Raw genomic sequence first — 23,451 nt, forward strand, 5'->3', positions numbered from 1 at the left:
ATTGCTCAACAGATACTGTCTTATAAGTACCACGCGCTGTCCAATTGCACCACTGGAGCACTTTGCAGCATAAAACAGTTATGCTAGATGTGGATTTTATTCAATACAATCAGTACAGTCATAAGAATTTAAAAAGAAAATCATTTTTGGTGATGAATGATGAGCAACAAAGGATCATGCATGCCAGATGGCACTTGAATAAGCTTTCCACAGTGATAGAAAAGTAAACAAAAAAACCACAACAATGTTATAATAAATGTCATTTTTAGCTTCTGTGGTCATGTTTTTGCAATCTAAACACTACAAGACTGTTGTACAGTTGAAGCAAGGATAAAACATCAACTCTAGTGACGACACAGCTGCTTTAATGAGTTCCACCCCAGATGGGACTTGAACCCAAAATCCCTGGCTTAGGAGACCAGTGCCTTATCCATTAGGCCACCGGGGCTTACTGACTTTCTCATTCAAGACTGATAGGTTTTTAATAGTCAATTATTTATTTTTGAGAAAAAGTGAAGCTGTTTACTGTGTTCTTTGCATTACCAAGTCCAGCAAGAAATGTGCTGGTACTATCCAGAGCTGTCAGTATGGATTATCATGCTCTATTGCAAAAAAACTATTTGATGCAACTGCTTTACCAACAGTGTGTTAATCTTTTCAATTGCTGTTTTGTTGGCTGACTGAAGGAAGATATGCAGTGCATTTGAACCAAAGCAGATGTGTGCTGACAACTTAAATTCACAATCATATTTGTGTTTTTTCTTTCTTTCTTTCTCTCTTTCTTTCTTTCTTTCTTTCTTTCTTTCTTTCTTTCTTTCTTTCTTTCTTTCTTTCTTTCTTTCTTTCTTTCTTTCTTTCTTTCTTCCATCCTTTGTAATATCATATTAAATATTAAGGTAGAAGATTATAAACAATGACTAATGACATAAGAAAAAGGAAAAAAACTGTAAACAAAACTGCTTCAGGTGAGACTTGAATTCACAACCTTGACATTGCTCAACAGATACTGTCTTATAAGTACCACGCGCTGTCCAATTGCACCACTGGAGCACTGTGCAGCATAAAACAGTTATGCTAGATGTGGATTTTATTCAATACAATCAGTACAGTCATAAGAATTTAAAAAGAAAATCATTTTTGGTGATGAATGATGAGCAACAAAGGATCATGCATGCCAGATGGCACTTGAATAAGCTTTTCACAGTGATAGAAAAGTAAACAAAAAACCCACAACAATGTTATAATAAATGTCATTTTTAGCTTCTGTGGTCATGTTTTTGCAATCTAAACACTACAAGACTGTTGTACAGTTGAAGCAAGGATAAAGTATCAACTCTAGTGACGACACAGCTGCTTTAATGAGTTCCACCCCAGCTGGGACTTGAACCCACAATCCCTGGCTTAGGAGGCTAGTGCCTTATCCATTAGGCCACTGGGGATTACTGACTTTCTCATTCAAGACTGATAGGTTTTTAAAAGTCAATTACTTATTTTTGAGAAAAAGTGAAGCTGTTTACTGTGTTCTTTGCATTACCAAGTCCAGCAAGAAATGTGCTGGTACTATCCAGAGCTGTCAGTATGGATTATCATGCTCTATTGCAAAAAAACTATTTGATGCAACTGCTTTACCAACAGTGTGTTAATCTTTTCAATTGCTGTTTTGTTGGCTGACTGAAGGAAGATATGCAGTGCTTTTGAACCAAAGCAGATGTGTGCTGACAACTTAAATTTACAATCATATTTGTGTTTTTTCTTTCTTTCTTTCTTTCTTTCTTTCTTTCTTTCTTTCTTTCTTTCTTTCTTTCTTTCTTCCATCCTTTGTAATATCATATTAAATATTAAGGTAGAAGATTATAATCAATGACTAATGACATAAGAAAAAGGAAAAAAACTGTAAACAAAACTGCTTCAGGTGAGACTTGAATTCACAACCTTGACATTGCTCAACAGATACTGTCTTATAAGTACCACACGCTGTCCAATTGCACCACTGGAGCACTGTGCAGCATAAAACAGTTATGCTAGATGTGGATTTTATTCAATACAATCAGTACAGTCATAAGAATTTAAAAAGAAAATCATTTTTGGTGATGAATGATGAGCAACAAAGGATCATGCATGCCAGATGGCACTTGAATAAGCTTTTCACAGTGATAGAAAAGTAAACAAAAAAAACACAACAATGTTATAATAAATGTCATTTTTAGCTTCTGTGGTCATGTTTTTGCAATCTAAACACTACAAGACCATTGTACAGTTGAAGCAAGGATAAAGTATCAACTCTAGTGACGACACAGCTGCTTTAATGAGTTCCACCCCAGATGGGACTTGAACCCACAATCCCTGGCTTAGGAGGCCAGTGCCTTATCCATTAGGCCACTGGGGCTTACTGACTTTCTCATTCAAGACTGATAGGTTTTTAATAGTCAATTATTTATTTTTGAGAAAAAGTGAAGCTGTTTACTGTGTTCTTTGCATTACCAAGTCCAGCAAGAAATGTGCTGGTACTATCCAGAGCTGTCAGTATGGATTATCATGCTCTATTGCAAAAAAACTATTTGATGCAACTGCTTTACCAACAGTGTGTTAATCTTTTCAATTGCTGTTTTGTTGGCTGACTGAAGGAAGATATGCAGTGCATTTGAACCAAAGCAGATGTGTGCTGACAACTTAAATTCACAATCATGTTTGTGTTTTTTCTTTCTTTCTTTCTTTCTTTCTTTCTTTCTTTCTTTCTTTCTTTCTTTCTTTCTTTCTTTCTTTCTTTCTTTTTTTCTTCCATCCTTTGTAATATCATATTAAATATTAAGGTAGAAGATTATAATCAATGACTAATGACATAAGAAAAAGGAAAAAAACTGTAAACAAAACTGCTTCAGGTGAGACTTGAATTCACAACCTTGACATTGCTCAACAGATACTGTCTTATAAGTACCACGCGCTGTCCAATTGCACCACTGGAGCACTTTGCAGCATAAAACAGTTATGCTAGATGTGGATTTTATTCAATACAATCAGTACAGTCATAAGAATTTAAAAAGAAAATCATTTTTGGTGATGAATGATGAGCAACAAAGGATCATGCATGCCAGATGGCACTTGAATAAGCTTTCCACAGTGATAGAAAAGTAAACAAAAAAACCACAACAATGTTATAATAAATGTCATTTTTAGCTTCTGTGGTCATGTTTTTGCAATCTAAACACTACAAGACTGTTGTACAGTTCAAGCAAGGATAAAACATCAACTCTAGTGATGACACAACTGCTTTAATGAGTTCCACCCCAGATGGGACTTGAACCCACAATCCCTGGTTTAGGAGGCTAGTGCCTTATCCATTATGCCACTGGGGATTACTGACTTTCTCACTCAAGACTGATAGGTTTAAATAGTCAATTATTTATTTTTGAGAAAAAGTGAAGCTGTTTACTGTGTTCTTTGCATTACCAAGTCCAGCAAGAAATGTGCTGGTACTATCCAGAGCTGTCAGTATGGATTATCATGCTATATTGCAAAAAAATCTATTTGATGCAGCTGCTTTACCAACAGTGTGTTAATCTTTTCAATTGCTGTTTTGTTGGCTGACTGAAGGAAGATATGCAGTGCATCTGAACCAAAGCAGATGTGTGCTGACAACTTAAATTCACAATCATATTTGTGTTTTTTCTTTCTTTCTTTCTTTCTTTCTTTTTCTTTCTTTCTTTCTTTCTTTCTTTCTTTCTTTCTTTCTTTCTTTCTTTCTTTCTTTCTTCCATCCTTTGTAATATCATATTAAATATTAAGGTAGAAGATTATAATCAATGACTAACGACATAAGAAAAAGGAATAAAACTGTAAACAAAACTGCTTTGGGTGAGACTTGAATTCACAACCTTGACATTGCTCAACAGATACTGTCTTATAAGTACCACGCGCTGTCCAATTGCACCACTGGAGCACTTTGCAGCATAAAACAGTTATGCTAGATGTGGATTTTATTCAATACAATCAGTACAGTCATAAGAATTTAAAAAGAAAATCATTTTTGGTGATGAATGATGAGCAACAAAGGATCATGCATGCCAGATGGCACTTGAATAAGCTTTCCACAGTGATAGAAAAGTAAACAAAAAAACCACAACAATGTTATAATAAATGTCATTTTTAGCTTCTGTGGTCATGTTTTTGCAATCTAAACACTACAAGACTGTTGTACAGTTGAAGCAAGGATAAAACATCAACTCTAGTGACGACACAGCTGCTTTAATGAGTTCCACCCCAGATGGGACTTGAACCCAAAATCCCTGGCTTAGGAGACCAGTGCCTTATCCATTAGGCCACCGGGGCTTACTGACTTTCTCATTCAAGACTGATAGGTTTTTAATAGTCAATTATTTATTTTTGAGAAAAAGTGAAGCTGTTTACTGTGTTCTTTGCATTACCAAGTCCAGCAAGAAATGTGCTGGTACTATCCAGAGCTGTCAGTATGGATTATCATGCTATATTGCAAAAAATCTATTTGATGCAACTGCTTTACCAACAGTGTGTTAATCTTTTCAATTGCTGTTTTGTTGGCTGACTGAAGGAAGATATGCAGTGCATTTGAACCAAAGCAGATGTGTGCTGACAACTTAAATTCACAATCATATTTGTGTTTTTTCTTTCTTTCTTTCTTTCTCTTTCTTTCTTTCTTTCTTTCTTTCTTTCTTTCTTTCTTTCTTTCTTTCTTTCTTTCTTTCTTTCTTTCTTTCTTCCATCCTTTGTAATATCATATTAAATATTAAGGTAGAAGATTATAATCAATGACTAATGACATAAGAAAAAGGAAAAAAACTGTAAACAAAACTGCTTCAGGTGAGACTTGAATTCACAACCTTGACATTGTTCAACAGATACTGTCTTATAAGTACCACACGCTGTCCAATTGCACCACTGGAGCACTGTGCAGCATAAAACAGTTATGCTAGATGTGGATTTTATTCAATACAATCAGTACAGTCATAAGAATTTAAAAAGAAAATCATTTTTGGTGATGAATGATGAGCAACAAAGGATCATGCATGCCAGATGGCACTTGAATAAGCTTTTCACAGTGATAGAAAAGTAAACAAAAAAACCACAACAACGTTATAACAAATGTCATTTTTAGCTTCTGTGGTCATGTTTTTGCAATCTAAACACTACAAGACTGTTGTACAGTTGAAGCAAGGATAAAGTATCAACTCTAGTGACGACACAGCTGCTTTAATGAGTTTCACCCCAGATGGGACTTGAACCCACAATCCCTGGCTTAGGAGGCCAGTGCCTTATCCATTAGGCCACTGGGGCTTACTGACTTCCTCTTTCAATTCTGATAGGTTTTTAATAGTCAATTATTTATTTTTGAGAAAAAGTGAAGCTGTTTACTGTGTTCTTTGCATTACCAAGTCCAGCAAGAAATGTGCTGGTACTATCCAGAGCTGTCAGTATGGATTATCATGCTCTATTGCAAAAAAACTATTTGATGCAACTGCTTTACCAACAGTGTGTTAATCTTTTCAATTGCTGTTTTGTTGGCTGACTGAAGGAAGATATGCAGTGCATTTGAACCAAAGCAGATGTGTGCTGACAACTTAAATTCACAATCATGTTTGTGTTTTTTCTTTCTTTCTTTCTTTCTTTCTTTCTTTCTTTCTTTCTTTCTTTCTTTCTTTCTTTCTTTCTTTCTTTCTTCCTTCCATCCTTTGTAATATCATATTAAATATTAAGGTAGAAGATTATAATCAATGACTAATGACATAAGAAAAAGGAAAAAAACTGTAAACAAAACTGCTTCAGGTGAGACTTGAATTCACAACCTTGACATTGCTCAACAGATACTGTCTTATAAGTACCACGCGCTGTCCAATTGCACCACTGGAGTACTGTGCAGCATAAAACAGTTATGCTAGATGTGGATTTGATTCAATACAATCAGTACAGTCATAAGAATTTAAAAAGAAAATCATTTTTGGTGATGAATGATGAGCAACAAAGGATCATGCATGCCAGATGGCACTTGAATAAGCTTTTCACAGTGATAGAAAAGTAAACAAAAAACCCACAACAATGTTATAATAAATGTCATTTTTAGCTTCTGTGGTCATGTTTTTGCAATCTAAACACTACAAGACTGTTGTACAGTTGAAGCAAGGATAAAACATCAACTCTAGTGACGACACAGCTGCTTTAATGAGTTCCACCCCAGATGGGACTTGAACCCACGATCCCTTGCTTAGGAGGCCAGTGCCTTATGCATTAGGCCACTGGGGCTTACTGACTTTCTCATTCAAGACTGATAGGTTTTTAATAGTCAATTATTTATTTTTGAGAAAAAGTGAAGCTGTTTACTGTGTTATTTGCATTACCAAGTCCAGCAAGAAATGTGCTGGTACTATCCAGAGCTGTCAGTATGGATTATCATGCTCTATTGCAAAAAAACTATTTGATGCAACTGCTTTACCAACAGTGTGTTAATCTTTTCAATTGCTGTTTTGTTGGCTGACTGAAGGAAGATATGCAGTGCTTTTGAACCAAAGCAGATGTGTGCTGACAACTTAAATTTACAATCATATTTGTGTTTTTTCTTTCTTTTTTTTCTTCTTTCTTTCTTTCTTTCTTTCATTCTTTCTTTCTTTCTTTCTTTCTTTCTTTCTTTCTTTCTTTCTTTCTTCCTTCCATCCTTTGTAATATCATATTAAATATTAAGGTAGAAGATTATAATCAATGACTAACGACATAAGAAAAAGGAAAAAAACTGTAAACAAAACTGCTTCAGGTGAGACTTGAATTCACAACCTTGACATTGCTCAACAGATACTGTCTTATAAGTACCACGCACTGTCCAATTGCACCACTGGAGCACTTTGCAGCATAAAACAGTTATTCTAGATGTGGATTTTATTCAATACAATCAGTACAGTCATAAGAATTTAAAAAGTAAATCATTTTTGGTGATGAATGATGAGCAACAAAGGATCATGCATGCCAGATGGCACTTGAATAAGCTTTCCACAGTGATAGAAAAGTAAACAAAAAAACCACAACAATGTTATAATAAATGTCATTTTTAGCTTCTGTGGTCATGTTTTTGTAATCTAAACACTACAAGACTGTTGTACAGTTGAAGCAAGGATAAAATATCAACTCTAGTGACGACACAGCTGCTTTAATGAGTTCCACACCAGATGGGACTTGAACCCACAATCCCTGGCTTAGGAGGCCAGTTATCCATTAGTGCCTTATCCATTAGGCCACTGGGGCTTACTGACTTTCTCATTCAAGACTGATAGGTTTTTAATAGTCAATTATTTATTTTTGAGAAAAAGTGAAGCTGTTTACTGTGTTCTTTGCATTACCAAGTCCAGCAAGAAATGTGCTGGTACTATCCAGAGCTGTCAGTATGGATTATCATGCTATATTGCAAAAAATCTATTTGATGCAACTGCTTTACCAACAGTATGTTAATCTTTTCAATTGCTGTTTTGTTGGCTCACTGAAGGAAGATATGCAGTGCATTTGAACCAAAGCAGATGTGTGCTGACAACTTAAATTCACAATCATATTTGTGTTTTTTCTTTCTTTCTTTCTTTCTTTCTTTCTTTCTTTCTTTCTTTCTTTCTTTCTTTCTTTCTTTCTTTCTTTCTTTCTTTCTTTCTTCCATCCTTTGTAATATCATATTAAATATTAAGGTAGAAGATTATAATCAATGACTAATGACATAAGAAAAAGGAAAAAAACTGTAAACAAAACTGCTTCAGGTGAGACTTGAATTCACAACCTTGACATTGCTCAACAGATACTGTCTTATAAGTACCACGCGCTGTCCAATTGCACCACTGGAGCACTGTGCAGCATAAAACAGTTATGCTAGATGTGGATTTTATTCAATACAATCAGTACAGTCATAAGAATTTAAAAAGAAAATCATTTTTGGTGATGAATGATGAGCAACAAAGGATCATGCATGCCAGATGGCACTTGAATAAGCTTTTCACAGTGATAGAAAAGTAAACAAAAAACCCACAACAATGTTATAATAAATGTCATTTTTCGCTTCTGTGGTCATGTTTTTGCAATCTAAACACTACAAGACTGTTGTAGCAAGGATAAAGTATCAACTCTAGTGACGACACAGCTGCTTTAATGAGTTCCACCCCAGATGGGACTTGAACCCACAATCCCTGGCTTAGGAGGCCAGTGCCTTATCCATTAGGCCACTGGGGCTTACTGACTTTCTCATTCAAGACTGATATGTTTTTAATAGTCAATTATTTATTTTTGAGAAAAAGTGAAGCTGTTTACTGTGTTCTTTGCATTACCAAGTTCAGCAAGAAATGTGCTGGTACTATCCAGAGCTGTCAGTATGGATTATCATGCTCTATTGCAAAAAAACTATTTGATGCAACTGCTTTACCAACAGTGTGTTAATCTTTTCAATTGCTGTTTTGTTGGCTGACTGAAGGAAGATATGCAGTGCATTTGAACCAAAGCAGATGTGTGCTGACAACTTAAATTTACAATCATATTTGTGTTTTTTCTTTCTTTCTTTCTTTCTTTCTTTCTTTCTTTCTTTCTTTCTTTCTTTCTTTCTTTCTTTCTTTCTTTCTTTCTTTCTTTCTTTCTTTCTTTCTTTCTTTCTTTCTTCCATCCTTTGTAATATCATATTAAATATTAAGGTAGAAGATTATAATCAATGACTAATGACATAAGAAAAAGGAAAAAAAACTGTAAACAAAACTGCTTCAGGTGAGACTTGAATTCACAACCTTGACATTGCTCAACAGATACTGTCTTATAAGTACCACGCGCTATCCAATTGCACCACTGGAGCACTGTGCAGCATAAAACAGTTATGCTAGATGTGGATTTTATTCAATACAATCAGTACAGTCATAAGAATTTAAAAAGAAAATCATTTTTGGTGATGAATGATGAGCAACAAAGGATCATGCATGCCAGATAGCACTTGAATAAGCTTTTCACAGTGATAGAAAAGTAAACAAAAAAACCACAACAATGTTATAATAAATGTCATTTTTAGCTTCTGTGGTCATGTTTTTGCAATCTAAACACTACAAGACTGTTGTACAGTTGAAGCAAGGATAAAATATCAACTCTAGTGACGACACAGCTGCTTTAATGAGTTCCACACCAGATGGGACTTCAACCCACAATCCCTGGCTTAGGAGGCCAGTGCCTTATCCATTAGGCCACTGGGGCTTACTGACTTTCTCATTCAAGACTGATATGTTTTTAATAGTCAATTATTTATTTTTGAGAAAAAGTGAAGCTGTTTACTGTGTTCTTTGCATTACCAAGTCCAGCAAGAAATGTGTTGGCACTATCCAGAGCTGTCAGTATGGATTATCATGCTCTATTGCAAAAAAACTATTTGATGCAACTGCTTTACCAACAGTGTGTTAATCTTTTCAATTGCTGTTTTGTTGGCTGACTGAAGGAAGATATGCAGTGCATTTGAACCAAAGCAGATGTGTGCTGACAACTTAAATTCACAATCATATTTGTGTTTTTTCTTTCTTTCTTTCTTTCTTTCTTTCTTTCTTTCTTTCTTTCTTTCTTTCTTTCTTTCTTTCTTCCATCCTTTGTAATATCATATTAAATATTAAGGTAGAAGATCATAATCAATGACTAATGACATAAGAAAAAGGAAAAAAACTGTAAACAAAACTGCTTCAGGTGAGACTTGAATTCACAACCTTGACATTGCTCAACAGATACTGTCTTATAAGTACCACACGCTGTCCAATTGCACCACTGGAGCACTGTGCAGCATAAAACAGTTATGCTAGATGTGGATATTATTCAATACAATCAGTACAGTCATAAGAATTTAAAAAGAAAATCATTTTTGGTGATGAATGATAAGCAACAAAGGATCATGCATGCCAGATGGCACTTGAATAAGCTTTCCACAGTGATAGAAAAGTAAACAAAAAAAACCACAACAATGTTATAATAAATGTCATTTTTAGCTTCTGTGGTCATGTTTTTGTAATCTAAACACTACAAGACTGTTGTACAGTTGAAGCAAGGATAAAATATCAACTCTAGTGACGACACAGCTGCTTTAATGAGTTCCACACCAGATGGGACTTGAACCCACAATCCCTGGCTTAGGAGGCCAGTTATCCATTAGTGCCTTATCCATTAGGCCACTGGGGCTTACTGACTTTCTCATTCAAGACTGATAGGTTTTTAATAGTCAATTATTTATTTTTGAGAAAAAGTGAAGCTGTTTACTGTGTTCTTTGCATTACCAAGTCCAGCAAGAAATGTGTTGGCACTATCCAGAGCTGTCAGTATGGATTATCATGCTCTATTGCAAAAAAACTATTTGATGCAACTGCTTTACCAACAGTGTGTTAATCTTTTCAATTGCTGTTTTGTTGGCTGACTGAAGGAAGATATGCAGTGCATTTGAACCAAAGCAGATGTGTGCTGACAACTTAAATTCACAATCATATTTGTGTTTTTTCTTTCTTTCTTTCTTTCTTTCTTTCTTTCTTTCTTTCTTTCTTTCTTTCTTTCTTTCTTCCATCCTTTGTAATATCATATTAAATATTAAGGTAGAAGATCATAATCAATGACTAATGACATAAGAAAAAGGAAAAAAACTGTAAACAAAACTGCTTCAGGTGAGACTTGAATTCACAACCTTGACATTGCTCAACAGATACTGTCTTATAAGTACCACACGCTGTCCAATTGCACCACTGGAGCACTGTGCAGCATAAAACAGTTATGCTAGATGTGGATATTATTCAATACAATCAGTACAGTCATAAGAATTTAAAAAGAAAATCATTTTTGGTGATGAATGATAAGCAACAAAGGATCATGCATGCCAGATGGCACTTGAATAAGCTTTCCACAGTGATAGAAAAGTAAACAAAAAAAACCACAACAATGTTATAATAAATGTCATTTTTAGCTTCTGTGGTCATGTTTTTGTAATCTAAACACTACAAGACTGTTGTACAGTTGAAGCAAGGATAAAATATCAACTCTAGTGACGACACAGCTGCTTTAATGAGTTCCACACCAGATGGGACTTGAACCCACAATCCCTGGCTTAGGAGGCCAGTTATCCATTAGTGCCTTATCCATTAGGCCACTGGGGCTTACTGACTTTCTCATTCAAGACTGATAGGTTTTTAATAGTCAATTATTTATTTTTGAGAAAAAGTGAAGCTGTTTACTGTGTTCTTTGCATTACCAAGTCCAGCAAGAAATGTGCTGGTACTATCCAGAGCTGTCAGTATGGATTATCATGCTATATTGCAAAAAATCTATTTGATGCAACTGCTTTACCAACAGTATGTTAATCTTTTCAATTGCTGTTTTGTTGGCTCACTGAAGGAAGATATGCAGTGCATTTGAACCAAAGCAGATGTGTGCTGACAACTTAAATTCACAATCATATTTGTGTTTTTTCTTTCTTTCTTTCTTTCTTTCTTTCTTTCTTTCTTTCTTTCTTTCTTTCTTTCTTTCTTTCTTTCTTCCATCCTTTGTAATATCATATTAAATATTAAGGTAGAAGATTATAATCAATGACTAATGACATAAGAAAAAGGAAAAAAACTGTAAACAAAACTGCTTCAGGTGAGACTTGAATTCACAACCTTGACATTGCTCAACAGATACTGTCTTATAAGTACCACGCGCTGTCCAATTGCACCACTGGAGCACTGTGCAGCATAAAACAGTTATGCTAGATGTGGATTTTATTCAATACAATCAGTACAGTCATAAGAATTTAAAAAGAAAATCATTTTTGGTGATGAATGATGAGCAACAAAGGATCATGCATGCCAGATGGCACTTGAATAAGCTTTTCACAGTGATAGAAAAGTAAACAAAAAACCCACAACAATGTTATAATAAATGTCATTTTTCGCTTCTGTGGTCATGTTTTTGCAATCTAAACACTACAAGACTGTTGTACAGTTGAAGCAAGGATAAAGTATCAACTCTAGTGACGACACAGCTGCTTTAATGAGTTCCACCCCAGATGGGACTTGAACCCACAATCCCTGGCTTAGGAGGCCAGTGCCTTATCCATTAGGCCACTGGGGCTTACTGACTTTCTCATTCAAGACTGATATGTTTTTAATAGTCAATTATTTATTTTTGAGAAAAAGTGAAGCTGTTTACTGTGTTCTTTGCATTACCAAGTTCAGCAAGAAATGTGCTGGTACTATCCAGAGCTGTCAGTATGGATTATCATGCTCTATTGCAAAAAAACTATTTGATGCAACTGCTTTACCAACAGTGTGTTAATCTTTTCAATTGCTGTTTTGTTGGCTGACTGAAGGAAGATATGCAGTGCATTTGAACCAAAGCAGATGTGTGCTGACAACTTAAATTTACAATCATATTTGTGTTTTTTCTTTCTTTCTTTCTTTCTTTCTTTCTTTCTTTCTTTCTTTCTTTCTTTCTTTCTTTCTTTCTTCCATCCTTTGTAATATCATATTAAATATTAAGGTAGAAGATTATAATCAATGACTAATGACATAAGAAAAAGGAAAAAAAACTGTAAACAAAACTGCTTCAGGTGAGACTTGAATTCACAACCTTGACATTGCTCAACAGATACTGTCTTATAAGTACCACGCGCTATCCAATTGCACCACTGGAGCACTGTGCAGCATAAAACAGTTATGCTAGATGTGGATTTTATTCAATACAATCAGTACAGTCATAAGAATTTAAAAAGAAAATCATTTTTGGTGATGAATGATGAGCAACAAAGGATCATGCATGCCAGATAGCACTTGAATAAGCTTTTCACAGTGATAGAAAAGTAAACAAAAAAACCACAACAATGTTATAATAAATGTCATTTTTAGCTTCTGTGGTCATGTTTTTGCAATCTAAACACTACAAGACTGTTGTACAGTTGAAGCAAGGATAAAATATCAACTCTAGTGACGACACAGCTGCTTTAATGAGTTCCACACCAGATGGGACTTCAACCCACAATCCCTGGCTTAGGAGGCCAGTGCCTTATCCATTAGGCCACTGGGGCTTACTGACTTTCTCATTCAAGACTGATATGTTTTTAATAGTCAATTATTTATTTTTGAGAAAAAGTGAAGCTGTTTACTGTGTTCTTTGCATTACCAAGTCCAGCAAGAAATGTGTTGGCACTATCCAGAGCTGTCAGTATGGATTATCATGCTCTATTGCAAAAAAACTATTTGATGCAACTGCTTTACCAACAGTGTGTTAATCTTTTCAATTGCTGTTTTGTTGGCTGACTGAAGGAAGATATGCAGTGCATTTGAACCAAAGCAGATGTGTGCTGACAACTTAAATTCACAATCATATTTGTGTTTTTTCTTTCTTTCTTTCTTTCTTTCTTTCTTTCTTTCTTTCTTTCTTTCTTTCTTTCTTTCTTTCTTTCTTTCTTTCTTTCTTTCTTTCTTTCTTCCATCCTTTGTAATATCATATTAAATATTAAGGTAGAAGATCATAATCAATGACTAATGACATAAGAAAAAGGAAAAAAACTGTAAACAAAACTGCTTCAGGTGAGACTTGAATTCACAACCTTGACATTGCTCAACAGATACTGTCTTATAAGTACCACACGCTGTCCAATTGCACCACTGGAGCACTGTGCAGCATAAAACAGTTATGCTAGATGTGGATATTATTCAATACAATCAGTACAGTCATAAGAATTTAAAAAGAAAATCATTTTTGGTGATGAATGATAAGCAACAAAGGATCATGCATGCCAGATGGCACTTGAATAAGCTTTCCACAGTGATAGAAAAGTAAACAAAAAAAACCACAACAATGTTATAATAAATGTCATTTTTAGCTTCTGTGGTCATGTTTTTGCAATCTAAACACTACAAGACTGTTGTACAGTTGAAGCAAGGATAAAATATCAACTCTAGTGACAACACAGCTGCTTTAATGAGTTCCACACCAGATGGGACTTCAACCCACAATCCCTGGCTTAGGAGGCCAGTGCCTTATCCATTAGGCCACTGGGGCTTACTGACTTTCTCATTCAAGACTGATATGTTTTTAATAGTCAATTATTTATTTTTGAGAAAAAGTGAAGCTGTTTACTGTGTTCTTTGCATTACCAAGTCCAGCAAGAAATGTGTTGGCACTATCCAGAGCTGTCAGTATGGATTATCATGCTCTATTGCAAAAAAACTATTTGATGCAACTGCTTTACCAACAGTGTATTAATCTTTTCAATTGCTGTTTTGTTGGCTGACTGAAGGAAGATATGCAGTGCATTTGAACCAAAGCAGATGTGTGCTGACAACTTGAATTTACAATCATATTTGTGTTTTTTCTTTCTTTCTTTCTTTCTTTCTTTCTTTCTTTCTTTCTTTCTTTCTTTCTTTCTTTCTTTCTTTCTTTCTTTCTTTCTTCCATCCTTTGTAATATCATATTAAATATTAAGGTAGAAGATTATAATCAATGACTAATGACATAAGAAAAAGGAAAAAAACTGTAAACAAAACTGCTTCAGGTGAGACTTGAATTCACAACCTTGACATTGCTCAACAGATACTGTCTTATAAGTACCACGCGCTGTCCAATTGCACCACTGGCGCACTGTGCAGCATAAAACAGTTATGCTAGATGTGGATTTTATTCAATACAATCAGTACAGTCATAAGAATTTAAAAAGAAAATCATTTTTGGTGATGAATGATGAGCAACAAAGGATCATGCATGCCAGATGGCACTTGAATAAGCTTTTCACAGTGATAGAAAAGTAAACAAAAAAACCACAACAATGTTATAATAAATGTCATTTTTAGCTTCTGTGGTCATGTTTTTGCAATCTAAACACTACAAGACTGTTGTACAGTTGAAGCAAGGATAAAATATCAACTCTAGTGACGACACAGCTGCTTTAATGAGTTCCACCCCAGATGGGACTTGAACCCACAATCCCTGGCTTAGGAAGACCAGTGCCTTATCCATTAGGCCACTGGGGCTTACTGACTTTCTCATTCAAGACTGATAGGTTTTTAATAGTCAATTATTTATTTTTGAGAAAAAGTGAAGCTGTTTACTGTGTTCTTTGCATTACCAAGTCCAGCAAGAAATGTGCTGGTACTATCCAGAGCTGTCAGTATGGATTATCATGCTATATTGCAAAAAATCTATTTGATGCAACTGCTTTACCAACAGTGTGTTAATCTTTTCAATTGCTGTTTTGTTGGCTGACTGAAGGAAGATATGCAGTGCATTTGAACCAAAGCAGATGTGTGCTGACAACTTAAATTTACAATCATATTTGTGTTTTTTCTTTCTTTCTTTCTTTCTTTCTTTCTTTCTTTCTTTCTTTCTTTCTTTCTTTCTTTCTTTCTTTCTTTCTTTCTTTCTTTCTTTCTTTCTCTATTTCTTTCTTTCTTTCTTTCTTTCTTTCTTTCTTTCATCCTTTGTAATATCATATTAAATATTAAGGTAGATGATTATAATCAATGACTAATGACATAAGAAAAAGGAAAAAAACTGTAAACAAAACTGCTTCAGGTGAGACTTGAATTCACAACCTTGACATTGCTCAACAGATACTGTCTTATAAGTACCACGCGCTGTCCAATTGCACCACTGGAGCACTGTGCAGCATAAAACAGTTATGCTAGATGTGGATTTTATTCAATACAATCAGTACAGTCATAAAAATTTAAAAAGAAAATCATTTTTGGTGATGAATGATGAGCAACAAAGGATCATGCATGCCAGATGGCACTTGAATAAGCTTTCCACAGTGATAGAAAAGTAAACAAAAAAACCACAACAATGTTATAATAAATGTCATTTTTAGCTTCTGTGGTCATGTTTTTGCAATCTAAACACTACAAGACTGTTGTACAGTTGAAGCAAGGATAAAATATCAACTCTAGTGACGACACAGCTGCTTTAATGAGTTCCACACCAGATGGGACTTCAACCCACAATCCCTGGCTTAGGAGGCCAGTGCCTTATCCATTAGGCCACTGGGGCTTACTGACTTTCTCATTCAAGACTGATATGTTTTTAATAGTCAATTATTTATTTTTGAGAAAAAGTGAAGCTGTTTACTGTGTTCTTTGCATTACCAAGTCCAGCAAGAAATGTGCTGGCACTATCCAGAGCTGTCAGTATGGATTATCATGCTCTATTGCAAAAAAACTATTTGATGCAACTGCTTAACCAACAGTGTATTAATCTTTTCAATTGCTGTTTTGTTGGCTGACTGAAGGAAGATATGCAGTGCATTTGAACCAAAGCAGATGTGTGCTGACAACTTGAATTTACAATCATATTTGTGTTTTTTCTTTCTTTCTTTCTTTCTTTCTTTCTTTCTTTCTTTCTTTCTTTCTTTCTTTCTTTCTTTCTTTCTTTCTTTCTTCCATCCTTTGTAATATCATATTAAATATTAAGGTAGAAGATTATAATCAATGACTAATGACATAAGAAAAAGGAAAAAAACTGTAAACAAAACTGCTTCAGGTGAGACTTGAATTCACAACCTTGACATTGCTCAACAGATACTGTCTTATAAGTACCACGCGCTGTCCAATTGCACCACTGGCGCACTGTGCAGCATAAAACAGTTATGCTAGATGTGGATTTTATTCAATACAATCAGTACAGTCATAAGAATTTAAAAAGAAAATCATTTTTGGTGATGAATGATGAGCAACAAAGGATCATGCATGCCAGATGGCACTTGAATAAGCTTTCCACAGTGATAGAAAAGTAAACAAAAAAACCACAACAATGTTATAATAAATGTCATTTTTAGCTTCTGTGGTCATGTTTTTGCAATCTAAACACTACAAGACTGTTGTACAGTTGAAGCAAGGATAACATATCAACACTAGTGATGATACAGCTGCTTTAATGAGTTCCACACCAGATGGGACTTGAACCCACAATCCCTGGCTTAGGAAGCCAGTGCCTTATCCATTAGGCCACTGGGGCTTACTGACTTTCTCATTCAAGACTGATAGGTTTTTAATAGTCAATTATTTATTTTTGAGAAAAAGTGAAGCTGTTTACTGTGTTCTTTGCATTACCAAGTCCAGCAAGAAATGTGCTGGTACTATCCAGAGCTGTCAGTATGGATTATCATGCTATATTGCAAAAAATCTATTTGATGCAACTGCTTTACCAACAGTGTGTTAATCTTTTCAATTGCTGTTTTGTTGGCTGACTGAAGGAAGATATGCAGTGCATTTGAACCAAAGCAGATGTGTGCTGACAACTTAAATTTACAATCATATTTGTGTTTTTTCTTTCTTTCTTTCTTTCTTTCTTTCTTTCTTTCTTTCTTTCTTTCTTTCTTTCTTTCTTTCTTCCATCCTTTGTAATATCATATTAAATATTAAGGTAGAAGATTATAATCAATGACTAATGACATAAGAAAAAGGAAAAAAACTGTAAACAAAACTGTTTCAGGTGAGACTTGAATTCACAACCTTGACATTGCTCAACAGATACTGTCTTATAAGTACCACGCGCTGTCCAATTGCACCACTGGAGCACTGTGCAGCATAAAACAGTTATGCTAGATGTGGATTTTATTCAATACAATCAGTACAGTCATAAGAATTTAAAAAGAAAATCATTTTTGGTGATGAATGATGAGCAACAAAGGATCATGCATGCCAGATGGCACTTGAATAAGCTTTTCACAGTGATAGAAAAGTAAACAAAAAACCCACAACAATGTTATAATAAATGTCATTTTTAGCTTCTGTGGTCATGTTTTTGCAATCTAAACACTACAAGACTGTTGTACAGTTGAAGCAAGGATAAAGTATCAACTCTAGTGATGACACAGCTGCTTTAATGAGTTCCACCCCAGATGGGACTTGAACCCACAATCCCTTGCTTAGGAGGCCAGTGCCTTATCCATTAGGCCACTGGGGCTTACTGACTTTCTCATTCAAGACTGATATGTTTTTCATAGTCAATTATTTATTTTTGAGAAAAAGTGAAGCTGTTTACTGTGTTCTTTGCATTACCAAGTCCAGCAAGAAATGTGCTGGTACTATCCAGAGCTGTCTGTATGGATTATCATGCTCTATTGCAAAAAAACTATTTGATGCAACTGCTTTACCAACAGTGTGTTAATCTTTTCAATTGCTGTTTTGTTGGCTGACTGAAGGAAGATATGCAGTGCATTTGAACCAAAGCAGATGTGTGCTGACAACTTAAATTTACAATCATATTTGTGTTTTTTCTTTTTTCTTTCTTTCTTTCTTTCTTTCTTTCTTTCTTTCTTTCTTTCTTTCTTTCTTTCTTTCTTTCTTTCTTTCTTTCTTTCTTTCTTTCTTCCATCCTTTGTAATATCATATTAAATATTAAGGTAGAAGATTATAATCAATGACTAATGACATAAGAAAAAGGAAAAAAACTGTAAACAAAACTGCTTCAGGTGAGACTTGAATTCACAACCTTGACATTGCTCAACAGATACTGTCTTATAAGTACAACGCGCTGTCCAATTGCACCACTGGAGCACTTTGCAGCATAAAACAGTTATGCTAGATGTGGATTTTATTCAATACAATCAGTACAGTCATAAGAATTTAAAAAGAAAATCATTTTTGGTGATGAATGATGAGCAACAAAAGATCATGCAGGCCAGATGGCACTTGAATAAGCTTTCCACAGTGATAGAAAAGTAAACAAAAAATCCACAACAATGTTATAATAAATGTCATTTTTAGCTTCTGTTTTCATGTTTTTGCAATCTAAACACTACAAGACTGTTGTACAGTTGAAGCAAGGATAAAATATCAACTCTAGTGACGACACAGCTGCTTTAATGAGTTCCACCCCAGATGGGACTTGAACCCACAATCCCTGGCTTAGGAAGACCAGTGCCTTATCCATTAGGCCACTGGGGCTTACTGACTTTCTCATTCAAGACTGATAGGTTTTTAATAGTCAATTATTTATTTTTGAGAAAAAGTGAAGCTGTTTACTGTGTTCTTTGCATTACCAAGTCCAGCAAGAAATGTGCTGGTACTATCCAGAGCTGTCAGTATGGATTATCATGCTATATTGCAAAAAATCTATTTGATGCAACTGCTTTACCAACAGTGTGTTAATCTTTTCAATTGCTGTTTTGTTGGCTGACTGAAGGAAGATATGCAGTGCAATTGAACCAAAGCAGATGTGTGCTGACAACTTAAATTCACAATCATATTTGTGTTTTTTCTTTCTTTCTTTCTTTCTTTCTTTCTTTCTTTCTTTCTTTCTTTCTTTCTTTCTTTCTTTCTTTCTTTCTTCCATCCTTTGTAATATCATATTAAATATTAAGGTAGAAGATTATAATCAATGACTAATGACATAAGAAAAAGGAAAAAAACTGTAAACAAAACTGCTTCAGGTGAGACTTGAATTTACAACCTTGACATTGCTCAACAGATACTGTCTTATAAGTACCACGCGCTGTCCAATTGCACCACTGGAGCACTGTGCAGCATAAAACAGTTATGCTAGATGTGGATTTTATTCAATACAATCAGTACAGTCATAAGAATTTAAAAAGAAAATCATTTTTGGTGATGAATGATGAGCAACAAAGGATCATGCATGCCAGATGGCACTTGAATAAGCTTTTCACAGTGATAGAAAAGTAAACAAAAAACCCACAACAATGTTATAATAAATGACATTTTTAGCTTCTGTGGTCATGTTTTTGCAATCTAAACACTACAAGACTGCTGTACAGTTGAAGCAAGGATAAAATATCAACTCTAGTGATGACACAGCTGCTTTAATGAGTTCCACCCCAGATGGGACTTGAACCGACAATCCCTGGCTTAGGAGGCCAGTGCCTTATCCATTAGGCCACTGGGGCTTACTGACTTTCTCATTCAAGACTGATAGGTTTTTAATAGTCAATTATTTATTTTGAGAAAAAGTGAAGCTGTTTACTGTGTTCTTTGCATTACCAAGTCCAGCAAGAAATGTGCTGGTACTATCCAGAGCTGTCAGTATGGATTATCATGCTCTATTGCAAAAAAACTATTTGATGCAACTGCTTTACCAACAGTGTGTTAATCTTTTCAATTGCTGTTTTGTTGGCTGACTGAAGGAAGATATGCAGTGCATTTGAACCAAAGCAGATGTGTGCTGACAACTTAAATTTACAATCATATTTGTGTTTTTTCTTTCTTTCTTTCTTTCTTTCTTTCTTTCTTTCTTTCTTTCTTTCTTTCTTTCTTTCTTTCTTTCTTTCTTTCTTTCTTTCTTCCATCCCTTGTAATATCATATTAAATATTAAGGTAGAAGATTATAATCAATGACTAATGACATAAGAAAAAGGAAAAAAACTGTAAACAAAACTGCTTCAGGTGAGACTTGAATTCACAACCTTGACATTGCTCAACAGATACTGTCTTATAAGTACCACGCGCTGTCCAATTGCACCACTGGAGCACTTTGCAGTATAAAACAGTTATGCTAGATGTGGATTTTATTCAATACAATCAGTACAGTCATAAGAATTTAAAAAGAAAATCATTTTTGGTGATGAATGATGAGCAACAAAGGATCATGCATGCCAGATGGCACTTGAATAAGCTGTCCACAGTGATAGAAAAGTAAACAAAAAAACCACAACAATGTTATAATAAATGTCATTTTTAGCTTCTGTGGTCATGTTTTTGCAATCTAAACACTACAAGACTGTTGTACAGTTGAAGCAAGGATAACATATCAACTCTAGTGACGACACAGCTGCTTTAATGAATTCCACACCAGATGGGACTTGAACCCACAATCCCTGGCTTAGGAAGCCAGTGCCTTATCCATTAGGCCACTGGGGCTTACTGACTTTCTCATTCAAGACTGATATGTTTTTCATAGTCAATTATTTATTTTTGAGAAAAAGTGAAGCTGTTTACTGTGTTCTTTGCATTACCAAGTCCAGCAAGAAATGTGCTGGTACTATCCAGAGCTGTCAGTATGGATTATCATGCTCTATTGCAAAAAAACTATTTGATGCAACTGCTTTACCAACAGTGTGTTAATCTTTTCAATTGCTGTTTTGTTGGCTGACTGAAGGAAGATATGCAGTGCATTTGAACCAAAGCAGATGTGTGCTGACAACTTAAATTTACAATCATATTTGTGTTTTTTCTTTTTCTTTCTTTCTTTCTTTCTTTCTTTCTTTCTTTCTTTCTTTCTTTCTTTCTTTCTTTCTTTCTTTCTTTCTTTCTTTCTTCCATCCTTTGTAATATCATATTAAATATTAAGGTAGAAGATTATAATCAATGACTAATGACATATGAAAAAGGAAAAAAACTGTAAACAAAACTGCTTCAGGTGAGACTTGAATTCACAACCTTGACATTGCTCAACAGATACTGTATTATAAGTACCACACGCTGTCCAATTGCACCACTGGAGCACTGTGCAGCATAAAACAGTTATGCTAGATGTGGATTTTATTCAATACAATCAGTACAGTCATAAGAATTTAAAAAGAAAATCATTTTTGGTGATGAATGATGAGCAACAAAGGATCATGCATGCCAGATGGCACTTGAATAAGCTTTCCACAGTGATAGAAAAGTAAACAAAAAACCCACAACAATGTTATAATAAATGTCATTTTTAGCTTATGTGGTCATGTTTTTGCAATCTAAACACTACAAGACTGTTGTACAGTTGAAGCAAGGATAAAGTATCAACTCTAGTGACGACACAGCTGCTTTAATGAGTTCCACCCCAGATGGGACTTGAACCCACAATCCCTGGCTTAGGAGGCCAGTGCCTTATCCATTAGGCCACTGGGGCTTACTGACTTTCTCAATCAAGACTGATAGGTTTTTAATAGTCAATTATTTATTTTTGAGAAAAAGTGAAGCTGTTTACTGTGTTCTTTGCATTACCAAGTCCAGCAAGAAATGTGCTGGTACTATCCAGAGCTGTCAGTATGGATTATCATGCTCTATTGCAAAAAAACTATTTGATGCAACTGCTTTACCAACAGTGTGTTAATCTTTTCAATTGCTGTTTTGTTGGCTGACTGAAGGAAGATATGCAGTGCATTTGAACCAAAGCAGATGTGTGCTGACAACTTAAATTTACAATCATATTTGTGTTTTTTCTTTCTTTCTTTCTTTCTTTCTTTCTTTCTTTCTTTCTTTCTTTCTTTCTTTCTTTCTTTCTATCTTTCTTTCTTTCTTTCTTTCTTTCTTTCTTTCTTTCTTTCTTTCTTTCTTCCATCCTTTGTAATATCATATTAAATATTAAGGTAGAAGATTATAATCAATGACTAATGACATAAGAAAAAGGAAAAAAACTGTAAACAAAACTGCTTCAGGTGAGACTTGAATTCACAACCTTGACATTGCTCAACAGATACTGTCTTATAAGTACCACGCGCTGTCCAATTGCACCACTGGAGCACTGTGCAGCATAAAACAGTTATGCTAGATGTGGATTTTATTCAATACAATCAGTACAGTCATAAGAATTTAAAAAGAAAATCATTATTGGTGATGAATGATGAGCAACAAAGGATCATGCATGCCAGATGGCACTTGAATAAGCTTTCCACAGTGATAGAAAAGTAAACAAAAAAACCACAACAATGTTATAATAAATGTCATTTTTAGCTTCTGTGGTCATGTTTTTGCAATCTAAACACTACAAGACTGTTGTACAGTTGAAGCAAGGATAAAGTATCAACTCTAGTGACAACACAGCTGCTTTAATGAGTTCCACCACAGATGGGACTTGAACCCACAATCCCTGTCTTAGGAGGCCAGTGCCTTATCCATTAGGCCACTGGGGCTTACTGACTTTCTCAATCAAGACTGATAGGTTTTTAATAGTCAATTATTTATTTTTGAGAAAAAGTGAAGCTGTTTACTGTGTTCTTTGCATTACCAAGTCCAGCAAGAAATGTGCTGGTACTATCCAGAGCTGTCAGTATGGATTATCATGCTCTATTGCAAAAAAACTATTTGATGCAACTGCTTTACCAACAGTGTGTTAATCTTTTCAATTGCTGTTTTGTTGGCTGACTGAAGGAAGATATGCAGTGCATTTGAACCAAAGCAGATGTGTGCTGACAACTTAAATTTACAATCATATTTGTGTTTTTTCTTTCTTTCATTCTTTCTTTCTTTCTTTCTTTCTTTCTTTCTTTCTTTCTTTCTTTCTTTCTTTCTTTCTTTCTTTCTTTCTTTCTTTCTTTCTTCCATCCTTTGTAATATCATATAAAATATCAAGGTAGAAGATTATAATCAATGACTAATGACATAAGAAAAAGGAAAAAAACTGTAAACAAAACTGCTTCAGGTGAGACTTGAATTCACAACCTTGACATTGCTCAACAGATACTGTCTTATAAGTACCACTCGCTGTCCAATTGCACCACTGGAGCACTGTGCAGCATAAAACAGTTATGCTAGATGTGGATTTTATTCA

At 34.8% G+C, this 23,451-nt stretch overlaps 13 non-coding genes across 13 annotated transcripts; all 13 read right to left on the bottom strand.

Annotated features, from left to right (window-relative positions):
* Positions 1-375: 375 nt before the first annotated feature.
* Positions 376-448, bottom strand: TRNAR-CCU (transfer RNA arginine (anticodon CCU)). The gene has a single exon. It is a non-coding gene; the product is annotated as a tRNA-Arg (tRNA).
* Positions 449-2,313: 1,865 nt separating this feature from the next.
* TRNAR-CCU (transfer RNA arginine (anticodon CCU)) lies at positions 2,314-2,386 on the bottom strand. Its single transcript has one exon. It is a non-coding gene; the product is annotated as a tRNA-Arg (tRNA).
* A 1,867-nt stretch (positions 2,387-4,253) lies between these two features.
* TRNAR-CCU (transfer RNA arginine (anticodon CCU)) lies at positions 4,254-4,326 on the bottom strand. Its single transcript has one exon. It is a non-coding gene; the product is annotated as a tRNA-Arg (tRNA).
* Positions 4,327-5,234: 908 nt separating this feature from the next.
* Positions 5,235-5,307, bottom strand: TRNAR-CCU (transfer RNA arginine (anticodon CCU)). The gene has a single exon. It is a non-coding gene; the product is annotated as a tRNA-Arg (tRNA).
* Positions 5,308-8,150: 2,843 nt separating this feature from the next.
* On the bottom strand, positions 8,151-8,223 carry TRNAR-CCU (transfer RNA arginine (anticodon CCU)). The gene has a single exon. It is a non-coding gene; the product is annotated as a tRNA-Arg (tRNA).
* A 3,800-nt stretch (positions 8,224-12,023) lies between these two features.
* Positions 12,024-12,096, bottom strand: TRNAR-CCU (transfer RNA arginine (anticodon CCU)). The gene has a single exon. It is a non-coding gene; the product is annotated as a tRNA-Arg (tRNA).
* A 2,826-nt stretch (positions 12,097-14,922) lies between these two features.
* On the bottom strand, positions 14,923-14,996 carry TRNAR-CCU (transfer RNA arginine (anticodon CCU)). Its single transcript has one exon. It is a non-coding gene; the product is annotated as a tRNA-Arg (tRNA).
* A 1,905-nt stretch (positions 14,997-16,901) lies between these two features.
* On the bottom strand, positions 16,902-16,974 carry TRNAR-CCU (transfer RNA arginine (anticodon CCU)). Its single transcript has one exon. It is a non-coding gene; the product is annotated as a tRNA-Arg (tRNA).
* An 878-nt stretch (positions 16,975-17,852) lies between these two features.
* Positions 17,853-17,925, bottom strand: TRNAR-CCU (transfer RNA arginine (anticodon CCU)). The gene has a single exon. It is a non-coding gene; the product is annotated as a tRNA-Arg (tRNA).
* Positions 17,926-18,834: 909 nt separating this feature from the next.
* On the bottom strand, positions 18,835-18,908 carry TRNAR-CCU (transfer RNA arginine (anticodon CCU)). Its single transcript has one exon. It is a non-coding gene; the product is annotated as a tRNA-Arg (tRNA).
* An 886-nt stretch (positions 18,909-19,794) lies between these two features.
* TRNAR-CCU (transfer RNA arginine (anticodon CCU)) lies at positions 19,795-19,867 on the bottom strand. The gene has a single exon. It is a non-coding gene; the product is annotated as a tRNA-Arg (tRNA).
* An 897-nt stretch (positions 19,868-20,764) lies between these two features.
* On the bottom strand, positions 20,765-20,837 carry TRNAR-CCU (transfer RNA arginine (anticodon CCU)). The gene has a single exon. It is a non-coding gene; the product is annotated as a tRNA-Arg (tRNA).
* A 900-nt stretch (positions 20,838-21,737) lies between these two features.
* TRNAR-CCU (transfer RNA arginine (anticodon CCU)) lies at positions 21,738-21,810 on the bottom strand. Its single transcript has one exon. It is a non-coding gene; the product is annotated as a tRNA-Arg (tRNA).
* Positions 21,811-23,451: the final 1,641 nt, after the last annotated feature.

The sequence above is a fragment of the Pseudophryne corroboree genome, unplaced genomic scaffold (assembly GCF_028390025.1).
Source record: "Pseudophryne corroboree isolate aPseCor3 unplaced genomic scaffold, aPseCor3.hap2 scaffold_129, whole genome shotgun sequence".
Classification (NCBI taxonomy): domain Eukaryota; kingdom Metazoa; phylum Chordata; class Amphibia; order Anura; family Myobatrachidae; genus Pseudophryne; species Pseudophryne corroboree.